This window comes from Petromyzon marinus, chromosome 8 (assembly GCF_048934315.1).
Source record: "Petromyzon marinus isolate PM22_M1 ecotype Great Lakes invasive population chromosome 8, UKy_Petmar_22M1.pri1.0, whole genome shotgun sequence".
NCBI classification, from domain to species: Eukaryota; Metazoa; Chordata; class Hyperoartia; order Petromyzontiformes; family Petromyzontidae; genus Petromyzon; species Petromyzon marinus.
Window position 1 is genome coordinate 12,175,353 of NC_133674.1, and position 13,816 is coordinate 12,189,168.

The following is a 13,816-nucleotide window of genomic DNA, read 5'->3' on the forward strand; positions in this document are numbered from 1 at the left end:
TGATTGAGGAGGTCATTATAAAGACCCGGGCCGTTCAGGTGATGCATAGGGGAGAGGCACATGAAAAATTAATGATGCATATATATATTCTATAAATTAATGCATTGCCTCACAAGCACATTATGTCGTGACACCAAACATTTGTCATAATCCTCCTCCACCCTCCTCTCCTAATATAAATAAATAAATAACACTTTCAGGTACACAACCAAACAACAGGAAACTCCCTGTAAAATTATTAAAACGAAGCTGCTTCTTGAAGGATGACCTCTTCGTGTTGAAATTTCAATTACCCAAAACGAATATTTCATTCAAAATAATCAAAATGATCAGAATTTATACTTGGCACAAAGTAATTGAAAGTGAAATGCAAGACCTTTGCCGGTGACAATAATTAATTATAATATATATTTTTTACCAATCTTTACAACATTTATTTCAAGAAAAATGCATATGTTCAGGAATATGTTACGAGTATGTGATCCCAATTGTAATGGAACACTGGAGAAATTTAAACCAGTCTGAGTTGTATGCTGCACATATCCAGTGACTAAAACGAGAACACAACTGGCTCCAACAGCAAGCCTTTACAAGAGGCGCCCCATTTTAATTCTGTGTGTGTGCACTTAGGGGACATGTAGGTAGAGGGGGTTAAGGTAAATCCCAATGAGCACTGTATAGCTGTTCCAGTGAGTGATTTGTCAGCTGGTGTGATAAGCAGAGCCATCAAGAGTGAAATCGACAGACACTCACAGACTGTGGTCCTGATGGGAAGTTTTGAGGGAACTAGGGAGGGGGTTTAGGGGGATCACAACACTAAGACTCGTGATGTATAAGATGTGACTGCCAGAATGGGGGACCTAGTTTTGCGCTTAAGCTTTTTGCACTAGATTCCGAGGGAGCTAATAGTAGCTGGCCTACGCCAATTGTCTGGTGCACCATGTTCCATTGAAATTCTAATCGTGTTTCTACAAGTTTGTGTTTTTTTGTCAATACACATTTATAAAAGCATTTTCATGTTATAGGATTAAGCCAAATAATAATGATACAAATTAAAAACCATAGAAAAACTATTGATTTATAGACCACTGCATTAGCAGCTTAAGCATATTTAGTAAGTGTCCCTTCATGGGGCATTTTTACACATACCAAAAAATGACATGTAAATACAGTATTTAGAAAAATGCCCTTGATCTAGAAACCCCTTTTTGAGTCTTTACACTCTTCTCCAAGAAAATAATTGTTAATGTTAAGTAAATTCCTAATTTAGTATATTGTGTGTGAGGCAAAACAGGAGTAACGACAGAAAACAAAGGTTTCCTGTATAGTCTTAACAGACTGTTGGAGCAAGTGCTGTTAGCGAGCACCTATGAAGGCCGACACGCTGTACGAGGGGGTGGGTGACCAGCACAACGCCAGGGCGCCTTTGTCTTCCTAGTGGTGATGTTTACACACTGCCCCAGGTATTCATTTGAGTCTGAGTCGACCTAGGGGAGACCCTGGACTGGTTGAGATAATCGTGACTGGTGTTGGCCATGAGCGAGAATGAAATTTGGGTTACCAGGTTTGTAGCGCAGCGCGCTAAACTGCGACTGCCGCTCCCCACAAAGAAAAAACAGACATACGGTACATACTAGGGGATAATTCAACATTTTTTTGTTGAATTTGTGACAAGTGTCAAATTTTTTATGTTGATTTACGATATATAATAGTTTTCTTTTTTAGAAAAAAGAAAGATGTTTGTGTTTAGAGCCAAGTGGCTGAGATTCTTGCAGAAGCCTAAACAGCAGAAATATGGACGAAAAAAAATTCCATCTCACTGAACATTTTACATTCCTGTTGATAATTTCCATTCAGTTTACCTTTTGCAAATATATCGCTCACTCTGAAATACTGCAACAGCCAACGTTACTATGAGTAAATACGAAGCAATATAGATTTACCTGGACCATCCATCTTGTACCCCCCCCCCCCCGTCACCAAAACATCTGCTGGGTGAGTCGTCACCAAGTAGCTTATGAGTTCGAATTTACAAACATCCTCCATAGATGTCTAAAAGTGCTAAGCTTCTTGATTCGTTTCAGTTCTTCACGATAACACAAAGATTCGCAGTAGAGCCTATACCATATAGACTGAGGAGAAGTGCTCTTCGTGAGCACCTATTAGGAGGACGATATGGCTTGCAACACACCAAGCCATCTTAGTTTCCCCATTGTGCTGATGTTTGCACACTGCACCAGGTACTCATTTAAGGGCACGTTAACATAGGGCAGTGCCCAGGAAAAGCTATGACATTGCTTTGCACTGGCCAGGAATCAAATTTAAGTCATTAGATGCATAACGCAGTGTTCTAACCATTGCACCACCGTTTCCTGCCTGCCCAACACCCCCCCCCCCCCCCCTAAACATACATAAATACAAATATGCGTGTACACATTAGTATAGTATTGTAATTGTACATCCAGGAAGGACTTATGTGAAGGAAACATGATAATACTTCGAATGAGCATCAGATTGGATTTGCTCTTTTAACAACAAGGGGAACACTCAGAGCTCCTGATTATTCAAACATATAAATTTCTTTAAGTTGGCAGCTATATGATTATGAAATCAACCAACTGCATCCTTAAATTACATTGTGTGCATTTTAGCTGTACTATTAGCACACAACTTTTTATAAATACTGTTAACATCACCACCGCCGCATATCAATACATTTGTTAGATTCAAAAAGTTGTAAAATTATATTGTTGGTTTTGATTGCTGAAATACAAACCTGAATTGTAATATAACCTCATGATATTTTAGCTGTTGTCGTTTCGTGAGATAATAGCAGGGGGGGGGGCAATGTATGTTAATTTAATCTCCAGGGTACCATTGTATATGCTATAAAAATAAATGAAAGCTCTCATTGTTTCAACAAAATAATGATTATCCTAAATCATACTGATAAAATTGGACTCACTTACAAATTATGTGAATGCAGTGTACGAGGCAGTGTTTTTGAAGCATAGTCTTAAGAAAAACAAAACAAGAAATCACGAGAGTATATTAACTAATTTAGAAAAGCACGAAGGCCATTTTAATGAAGGATTGAGCCACATTGGTCATGGAGTGAACCTCATAGCTTTATATATGTATTATACACATACATGCACTGTTCATTTGTTTTTTGTTATGTGCACGCATTTGTTTATTTATTACTTTCAATTTTATATGTGGCCCATAAATAACATGCCACAACTTCTGCATGCTTCACGTTTTATCCAGGATAATAGTGGGAAGGATGGTGGGATGCACGGGCAGATGGGCTGGCTTCACATCATTCCCGCCACGAGATAAATGAAGCGTTTCCGTAATTTTCTCCAGAAGTATAAGGGAGTGCTCTGGCTGGGCCAGGAGGTCCCACCATTTGCCTCTGGCTTATCTCACATCAGCGGCTCTTGGCTCACACAGCCCAGTTATGCTTTTAACCCTCCAGCCAACAATCCCCTTTCATAATTAGATATGGGGATGTTTTAAATGCCATACTTTGGCTTCACACCTTTCCTTACTTCTATACTTTTGATGCATCTTCCAGTAAACCGAGTGAAAAATAATTATTTTATTGTTTAAGTATTTAGCTATGGAAAGCAGCTTTGAAAAAAAAGTAATGATGTAGAAGAAATATAACATACGATATTATGCATTGAAATAAATTTCTGCACATTGCTCCTGGGCAATTTGCAGTGTTGAATACAAGTCGCTAATCTGTATATATGTATTCGACTTAATCTCAACTTCATGCGAATCATCCTATTGGAGGAAATCTCCACTGGCTGTCATTCTGTCACCAGTCTCATTCTTCTGATGTAATTCCTTATAACATTGTGCCCTACACATGTCTATTTACTTTTCCTAAGTCAATAATGTCTTCAAATTGTTTGTTACTGATCTGCGTGTAGCTACATCTGTTTTGGTGCAATTCCTAAAATGCATCTCGCATGCTTCTTTGCACACTGTTTTACCGTTGGTTCAACGTTAACTGTTAAGTGCCCAAGTTTATAATCATGTGTCACCGATTGAAAACGTTGTTCTGGGTGGTACATTGGTGGGCATCTAGGTATCATAGCCGGGCTTGCCAGGAGAGGGCAGTACAGCAAAAATGGGATACAATGTTTCCCCTTCACATCCGTAAGTTTTCTCCAGATGCTCCGGTTTCCTGCCATCTTTGTTTGTGGTTGCTCATGCCTCAGAGTCGCTCTCTCTCTAAATTCAGTGTAACCACATGGTTGGCTGGCCTCTCAGTTGACAATTATAAAATGTTCTATCCCTGAACACGTTTATAAATGTGATAAAAACTAACGAATACGCACATCTTCACATCTTGGTATCTACTTTTTTTGTTTGTAAGAATAATTGTGGTAATGTTCCAAGATTGAGGTACGTATTTCATTGTACACATTTAGTAAATATGTCCACTCATTGTGTTCAAACAGATGGCCCTGCGTCTCTGTTCCATCTTGTACACGAGCTTTTCCGTTATCATACAGGAAAGGGCAGTGGTTAAATCTTGTGACATCTGGCACCTCCTCTTCTTCAACTGAAACATTATTGCAGCCGAAATTTGCATTTCATTCCTCCACGAGTGCAATGGTTGTCTCTGTCATGCAGTATGGCTCCATCTAGCTCTCGAAAGGCAACCAATTGTCATTTACCAATCATCATCGCCCCTTTTGCTATTTGTTATGTCATCTTCAATAATGTTTACATGTTTCTGATGTACATTATAATTGTGCTCTCTTTTATATATATATCCTTTGATTCAAAATGCCTTTTTGGGATTTTAGACAACTCATTGTCTTTGTTTGCTTTTTTGCTTTGCCCACTCCACTTTCAAGGCACTGTCCAATAAACTATGCATCATTATTTGCTTGTCCTTCCCAGCCAATGCTACATCTAGTGAAACTGGATCTACTGAGGACTGAGTGCTGTGGTTTAGGAAATAATGTCCAGATTTCACCATGATGTCTGTGTGGTGTGAATATACCCACCTGGAAAGGGAATGCATTGCGATTTCAAGGCGAAGTGGAACGTGGTTGTGTTTAAGTTCCCTAAATAGATACTAACGTCCCCCAGAAAAAAAATAATGCATCTCTGGTATTCACCTGTACAATCACTTTAAAAGTATTTCATAAAACATATATAATGTAACAATTGCTATAGACAGTGCCATTATAAGAGAGGAGACTTTTTGAATAGGCTACTCAAAGGAGAATATTTTCAAGCAATGTCAGGAATGACATCCAGAATCATTTTTACTGACAAGTGCTTTTTAACCAGCAGCAATTCCAGATGGTTGACAGCATACATCCAGTCAGGCTGATTGTGGCACAAATTTGCATTATCCCTGAGGCCACATTATATGTTCAAAACAGTCATGCAATGTTGGCTTGCTAATTTCACATTACTATCTTCCTAACAGAGGCACGATTAAAAAGCAACAATAAATCAATAAAGCAGTTACAATGACATAGTTTGGTGTACATAATGAACGACATGGTAATGCTTAAATAAAAAATAATTGGAAGGTGTTTTTTTTAATGCAAACCACCTGTTCAGCGTCTTTGAGCAAATCATCCGGAGTGCACCTGATCCCATCAGATCTTGATAGCGAAGATGGGATTATGCTAAATAGTTCTTGAATGAGTGACCACCGTGCATATAACAATTAATTGTAGGCATTTTGGGCACCAGGGGGCACATGGATTTCCTCCACCTTTACCAAGAGATATTGAACCAGCATCGTGAAGCATGGTAAATAATTGCAAAGCAGTTCTGCAACCGAGTCATGTTGACTGTATATCTGGTCCCCCCATGTAAACATACGGGCCACGTTTGCCGCATTTAAACACCTCTACTTGTGAATTTAATTAAAGACTAGCAAGATGAAAATTGTAAATTTTGACTTAAAACTTTCGTGACTGCAGGAATTCATATTCTTTGTTTATTTCGGTAAAATCACATAGATAGAATAAAAAAACGTGAATAAAAATAATAATAAAAATATTTTTTTAAATGATGACGACCGCTTGTGTTGTGATCGAAACGTCGTGGTTTATTTTTATTTTTATTACTGAAAGAATCAGTAATAAGTCTACATTATAGACTGCCAGTACGCTCATTCAGTTTAATACCCATTGCTACAGTCTACATTACAGACTGCCAAAACGCTCACCAGCTTAAAAAAATACAGTCTAAATTATAGACTACCAGTACACAAACCAAACTTAATAACTAGGCTACAGTCGACATTAGTGTTTTTATTTTTTTATTTTTTTTATTGACTTTATTTTTCTATCTACGTGACTTCACCGAAAGAACCAAAGAATATGAAAATTGTACTTTACAGGATGTGTGTATTATGTATCTAATCATAGCGATTTGAAGTACAAGTGTGTGTTTTGCAGTTATTCATCTCCAATAGTGATTTGAACCTGTAATAAAGGTGTTACTCTTAGAAAGATTGAAATACAAGTGAAACCCTTTGTTGCGTTGTATTGATGTTATGGACATGATTCTGTGCAATTTGTTAAAGGTGCATAATAACGCAGACCCAGCAACACTCTGCTCAGTGATTGAGTGTCTGTGTCTAGGGCAAATTAACCACCAACTGTAAGTAATAAATATCCATTACCACACTAAAGAAGGTTCCTTACATACGTGTGCTACAACTGTCCTGCTGGGCATTGTAGTACCAGAGTACATGAAGCAAAAAGTGTTTTTTTGCCAGGTAAAAATATGTTTTTCTCATGTTCATTATTGTTGGCCAGTATTTTACTTCAACTGATTTCTATTGGGGATAAAAGCAAGTTCTGCAGGGTGACGCAGTGCAGAATAAGTAATGTACTCAAGGAATGTGTATAATTTGTGTGAAAAAGGCATATTTGAATGGCACACGCTTCTGCGCGGGTGCTTAATGTATGCATGCATGTGTGCTTAAGTCAAACTTGTTAAGATATTTCATGGTGATTACATTCCAATGGCAAATGGTAATCTTGAAGGCCTGCCAGCCAGAAGGTTGACTCTTTCCCTCTCAGTCTTCAACGGGTCTTCAGCACCCTGTATATATATATATTTTTTTTGACTATATATATTTCCTACGGCACAAATCCATGTTATTAATAAGCATGTGGCAAGGTGTGATCAAAAATATCTGAGAACATTGAAATGCAAGTCAAACCAGCATAATACTGTTTTTTCGTTATGAAATCTCTTTTTCAAAATGAAAATGGTTTGCATATATTCATTGGGTCTTTCGGTAAAGTCACGTAGATAGGTTCAAAGGCAATAAGAAAAATAAAAAAAACTACGACGTTGCGATCGCAACGAAAGCGGTCGTCGAAACTTCGTAGTTTTTGTTATGTTTGTTATTTTCTTTGAATCTATCTACGTGACTTTACCGAAAGACCCAAAGAATATGAATTCCTGTAGTCACGAAGCTTTAAGTCATGGTTAGCATATTGCAAGCATTACTATGCCTGAATCTTTGAGTTATTTTGATAAGAATGCAATCAATACAATGTGTACACATTCATCTCTATTAAAGATAATATATGTATTGTTTCATGCTATATATATACTCACGCTGCCTAAACAAAAGTAAACTGCAATTTACAATTTCTACTTTTAAATGTACATTTTATCTGTTTTTTTACATACCCAGACACAATTATGCACTTAATGAATCGAAATTAAATAATCTTTCATTGTATACCATACTCAATAGGTTGTAAAAATGCATTATTACGTCTCATTGCCTTTCATATAATTACAATAATATATTAAACTCTGTATATACAGATAGAGTAAGAGATTGCCTTGAATATGAATCACGAGATTTATAAATATCAAATTATTTCCATATGAGCTGAAGTTTGAAACCATATTAGCAATAGTAATGTGTATATGTGCAAATCTCTTTACAGAGCTCCTTGTCCCACCTTTAATAATTAATTTCTCCTTAGACGCTACCCCTGTTCCAGCAAGTAGGTGTCTGACAACAAACATCATTATTCCAACCTCTGCCTGGTCCACCAAACCGACTTACAAGCCGATGCATGACAGACATGCATCATCACGCCGGGCTAATAGGTTTACTATATGGATATATGAACCTTATGGCGGGACCCCGGGGTTCCATAAGCCCCCGGCTCTCACATAAACTGCGTTGAGACGTACTTGTATGTCTGTTGAAGGCGAACGATGCGGCAATCTATTTTTCTCGACGAGCTCTACACTATGCGATAATCAAAGTTTTAAAGTTTTGTTTATGACTACGGTAATTTTGGCAATGACAGGTGCTTGGTGAAGAACGAGAAGATTGATTTCTGGTGGGTCGCGGCGTTTACGTGCGCGGTGGGACGGAGTCGCCAAAATAAATACATTTATTAAGATTTTGTCTTCCGTTTATTCGGGACCTCGGGGTTCAAATAAAGTACTGAATGAATGACAAACTGATTACTGTATTTAACAATGAGTTTGCCGTCCTGAGCATTTTGAGTTGTGAACGGCTGTCAGCTGAATATAAAGTTGTAGACATGATTATTAAGAGGCGTTCGTCAAGAGAATAACCATTATGAAAATAACCGTCTTATGGCAACAATCAATTGCGATAAAAAAAACCTGCAAAAATGTTTGTTTACCAAAGACGCCGTGGTGTGGCAAATCCAAGATTGTTCAATAAATTGTATAATCTTGGATTTACAGAGCGCATACATGCAGCTGCATACCAAGACGCTATGGTGTGGCAAATGCCAGTGATTTCAGAGGTGGGTCGGGTTGATCATAGAGATTTCATCACGGGTGTGAGACTGCCAACTTGCTGGGCTGTGACGTGGCAAGGAGATGCCAGTACAGCAAATAGTTTTCTGCCCTGTCTGGATTGTGAACGTTTAGCCCTGACATGCAATGGGTTATCTTGGAGTTCTTGAGTTTCCTTCAATATGCAAAACATCCGATAAGGAATTTGGAAAATAAGCCAATGCTTGGCCTTTCTGTAAAAAAATAAAAGGCTTTTACACTTAGGCAAATGTGTTGAGCACACATACGCCAACACGTTTTTTTTATGCGAATCAGAAGATGTAAGAAGTAATATTATCTGTTAAATGTTACTTAAAAGGCTGCAATTACGTTCTAGGAAGGACATTAGTCATGGATCTATTGTGTAAAGAGTTCAGCATAAAATGTTCACGTTTCTGATGAATTATTAGGTTGTATTGAATTATGTTCGAGGAATGGAATTTAATTACGTTCATGAAGACACTCCCAGCACGTGGAGCAAAAACGTTAGACATCATACCGATCAACGTGCGATACAACCTGACTGCAGGGATTCATATTCTTGGTTCTTTCGGTAAAGTCACGTAGAAGGGAAACAATAAAAAAATGCATATCCGGCCAGGAACACATAGCCAGTGAACTCAAGCACTACACCAAGGATTTGATAAACCATATCGGGTCTTAATTGATTGTTCACGCTTACGGTGGCTTTCTCCTCCCTCCTCTTTTCCGAACATAGATGGACTCGTCCATCTGAACAAACTGTCAAATCTCTCTCCGTGGTGCTAACGTAAAAAAAAGTAACCGCCACTTTTTTCAAAATTTCTTGATGTGGTTTTCACACCTGATGATGATTGCTTGTGTTGCAGTCGAAACGTCGTGAGAATTTTATTGTTTTATATATTTTTTTATTTTATTGTTTCCCTTCTACGTGACTTTACCGAAAGAACTAAGAATATGTACACCAAGCTCTTAAGGCTAATGGTTACTCCGACTACACAATCCGCACTTAATATGCTACACAGTGGCAGTGGGGGTCGCAAAATGGCGATGTATTACTAACAAACCCCAATGATCCGATAAAAATTAGGGATTTCGATCGGATCGTTGGGGGGGCACGTGTCACCTCCCTCCCTCCCCCACACTGGCTCCACCAGTGTATGGGAGCAGATATTAAAGTCAAACTTGAATCTGCAAAGGTAATTTCATTTTTTGTATACGTAAAAAAGTATCTGATGAAATATATGTTGAATATGCATGCATATATGAAGATTCTATTTGGTGAGATCAAAATATGATCTGGTGAAGAACCAAACTATTAAATCCAGTCAATCGATCACATTCTAGGTTTTTGCTGTATTCTCACCTACAATGCAAAACATAACATTATAAATGTGTAAGTAATGCATTCGGAATGTGATGATTCACCACCTCCACGATTCGCATTGTCCTTATTCAGGGCCACGAATCAATTCACAAATCAATGTTTTTCTTCCCTTGTGAAACTGCAGAATCGAGTGGTTTGGTAATTCTATACATTAGTGTATACAAAAACAATAGTTGAATCAAGATATTAAAAAGTGTTGTGAATCTATGGAGGAAAACGTGGCATGGATGCTATATAATATTTCAGTTGTGTGAATCAATCAAATACTCTATGATGGGATGATTTTGAGGTTTCTAAAGTGCTGTGAATCTGTATAATCTACATCTGAAAATATATATACAAAATATTAATGTACAATTCATCTATTGTACATATATCTCCATATCGAACTTTAAATTCCCTAGCATGAGCTCCAAAAATAGTTATATTCCTTGAGCTTGTCTCCCATCATTTGTAAAGCTCTCTAACCTGCTCTGTCGTATACCATCAGCCAAATCCCAACTTCCTGTCCAATTTGTCTGATTTCTCATCCACTGCGAGTCTCTTCTGCCTCCCCAACAAATCATCACTGCTAACTTAAAGATACAAAAAAATCAAATTATTTCGCATCTACTTTCCAGTCACTCCTGGAGTCCACAGATATGTCCAAATGTTTTCACTCCGTTCGCTGTAAGTTCCATCTCGTCATCTCCATCACCAAGTCTATTGCGTTCACCGCCAAGTCTTTAAGCACCTTCAGTAAACAAACCCTCATATATTTCTCCTTTTCAATCCCCACCGTTCTAGTCTCAAATATCCTTCTGCTCCATCGAACAACTGTTTCCATTTCTTATCTGTCGCTGCAACCTATTGATCTCAATTTAACGATACAAAGAACCTCTGTACAGAGCACCACACCGCTACCATTTTTCAGTGTCCTTCCTAACCAGATTCTCTCAAGATCAAATCAACCTCCACATATCCATCTCCTAAATAAGCAACTACGTTTCCCCATCTGCTGCTGAGAACTTTGTCCATGTGTCCTATGCACTTGACTATTATCACATATATTGTCAATGGCCTCTCCAAATACCTCAACTCCAAACTCTCAAATGATCCATAACGTGGCTGCCAAACTTGTCATCCTTACATTTTAGCATTGTACCGCTAATAAATTCCAGATTAATAACAAAATTGTCATCATTTTCAAGGTCCGTCATGGAACCCCACCCCTTCCTAGACTTGTATACTCGCATCTTATTCTGCCCCCCTCCATATGTTCTCTGCGCCAGCAAAATATCGAATCTGTCCAAACCCCCAGTCAAACTTTGCTCAATGGGAGGTTGCTCCTTCTCCGCTGCATCCCCTTGTTTCCCAAAGATCCCTTCATTTGGCTGTCCACATTGCTGAGCCCTTGTTCAGGTTCCAAGCATCTCTTATTCTCTGTGTTGCTTCATTTCAGATCTCCACCATACTGCCTCATTGTCTTCCCTGGCACCTTTGATCTTTCAGTTACTCCCAAATATATAGACATAAATAATGTAATTTAATCCGCCAGTAAAATATATCAATGCACATATCTCACATTTAAACAACATTTTGAGGTGGAGTTGAATTTGATTTTTTATAAACTCAAATTGAATTGTATATTAACTGAATTTGAATGCTAAATGAAATTGGCATGTAACAAATTCACCTACTCCATAATGCCATGTATTGTCATGAACATTTTAATCAAATTGAATTTGTGATGGGAGCTCGATTACCTAACATAGTATTGCATAACACATCACCACACCATAATTTAAATGTTATCCCAATCAATCAATCAGTGACAGTTTTCGCTGAGTAAAAGGTGGATAAGGTGGATAAAATGTATATTTAGACCCGTTCCATCAGAACCAAACCATGACCTCTGATAATCCATATCTGCATAAATAATTCATTGTACATAAACATTACGTGTATGTGTCCCCCCCAAAAAAAATATTAACATAAACCCTTGCACATAACACTTGTATATATGTGGACATGAGAAAACAGAAAAGTACCATGAGGTTAGACTGTGATATCGCGGAGACAATGTGCTACTTCTAAAAAGTGTTTACTGCTGACAAATGTGACGCCATAGCTTCTAAAAAGGAAACTGTTCATCCCACACGTCAATTAACTCCCTAAACCCAGTGGGGCCAATGAAAGCAACACAATAACATACCAGATATTTTTACAGAGTATTTTTAGTAGGCTGCGTTTAAAACCTTAATTTACTCTACACAATACATACTTTCTCTGAAAACACTAAACAATCCCAACGCACTGTTATCATCGCCATTGTTACACTAATACATTTTATCATAATCTTCCCTATCTATGTGTCCACTGATGTGACTTAGTTTGACATGACATTCAGTGCATATAATGCAGAACTGTTATGATTTCAAAATGCATTCTTTAAATTATTCTAATTATGATTTTTTTTCACGCCCATTGTTTTGCCCGTTAACGAGCATCGCCATCACACTTATAATTACACGCTGCGCACATCGGTTGCTCTGCTAGTTTTTGATTTCGGTTTCTTAACGTTTCGTTCGCGCGTTGCACTGCTTCGCTGTATAAACGCACGTGTGAAGAAGGCGTGGGATGTGTGTGTAGCGAGTGGCAGGAGAAGACGCTCCATCACCGTGACACCATCACTGACGCGTAGCTCATACCGCCACAGCGCACCGCACATCGGCGGCTTGAAAATGTATCCAGCATAAGAGGGCGGCAGATGTATGGAGGGGGAAAAAAAATGTGATAGGCAGACAACTGTTTGACGATGTACAGAGAGAAAATTTGGTTGGGGGATAAATCTGAATTGCTGTAATGGCGATTTTTTTTTGTTATCTACAAATGAGATGGCAGATGTGGGGAAAATGCAAATGATAAACTAATAGCAAGGCTTGATTGTACCGCAATTTAAAAAAAAAGTTTAATTGTCCATCTCATAAAGTACTTCATGTGTGTTTCATTGAAATATAGCATATTGAAAATGGGCAAATATTGTACAGGCAGTTTCCGAGATACGAATTTCCGACTTAAGAACATCCGTACTTATGAACGTTCTGCCATCCGATTTTATTGTTTTTAACTATCTGATTTGCAAACGTTCGGTTCGTACTTTACAAACCAAACTGCAGAACTATTTTGTTTGGCGGAGCGATCCTCTGCGAGGTGTAATGAATCACAGTATGTGAGTCAGTGTGTGCGTGCGGAGCGGTAGTGTAGTGGCTATCGCTTCGCCGCGCTACGAACCCGGCTTACCCGAGTTCGATTCCCGCTCACGGCCAACACCCAGTGACGATGATCTGAACCGGTCCCGGAAAGTCTCCTAGGTCGACTAAGCCTCAAATGAGTACCTGGTACGGTGTGTAAACATCGCCACGAGGGAGACAAAGGCGGCCGGGCGTGGCGCTGTCCACCCACCTCCTTGTGTGCCGTGCCGGCCTTCGTTGGTGTTACTCGCTAACATACCTTTCCCCAACAGTCTGTTCATGTCTTGATTTGAAGCTTTCGGGACTGCAGGAATCTATACTGCCTGGTTCTTTCGGTAAAGTCACGTAGATAGAACAAAATAATAAATGAACGCGA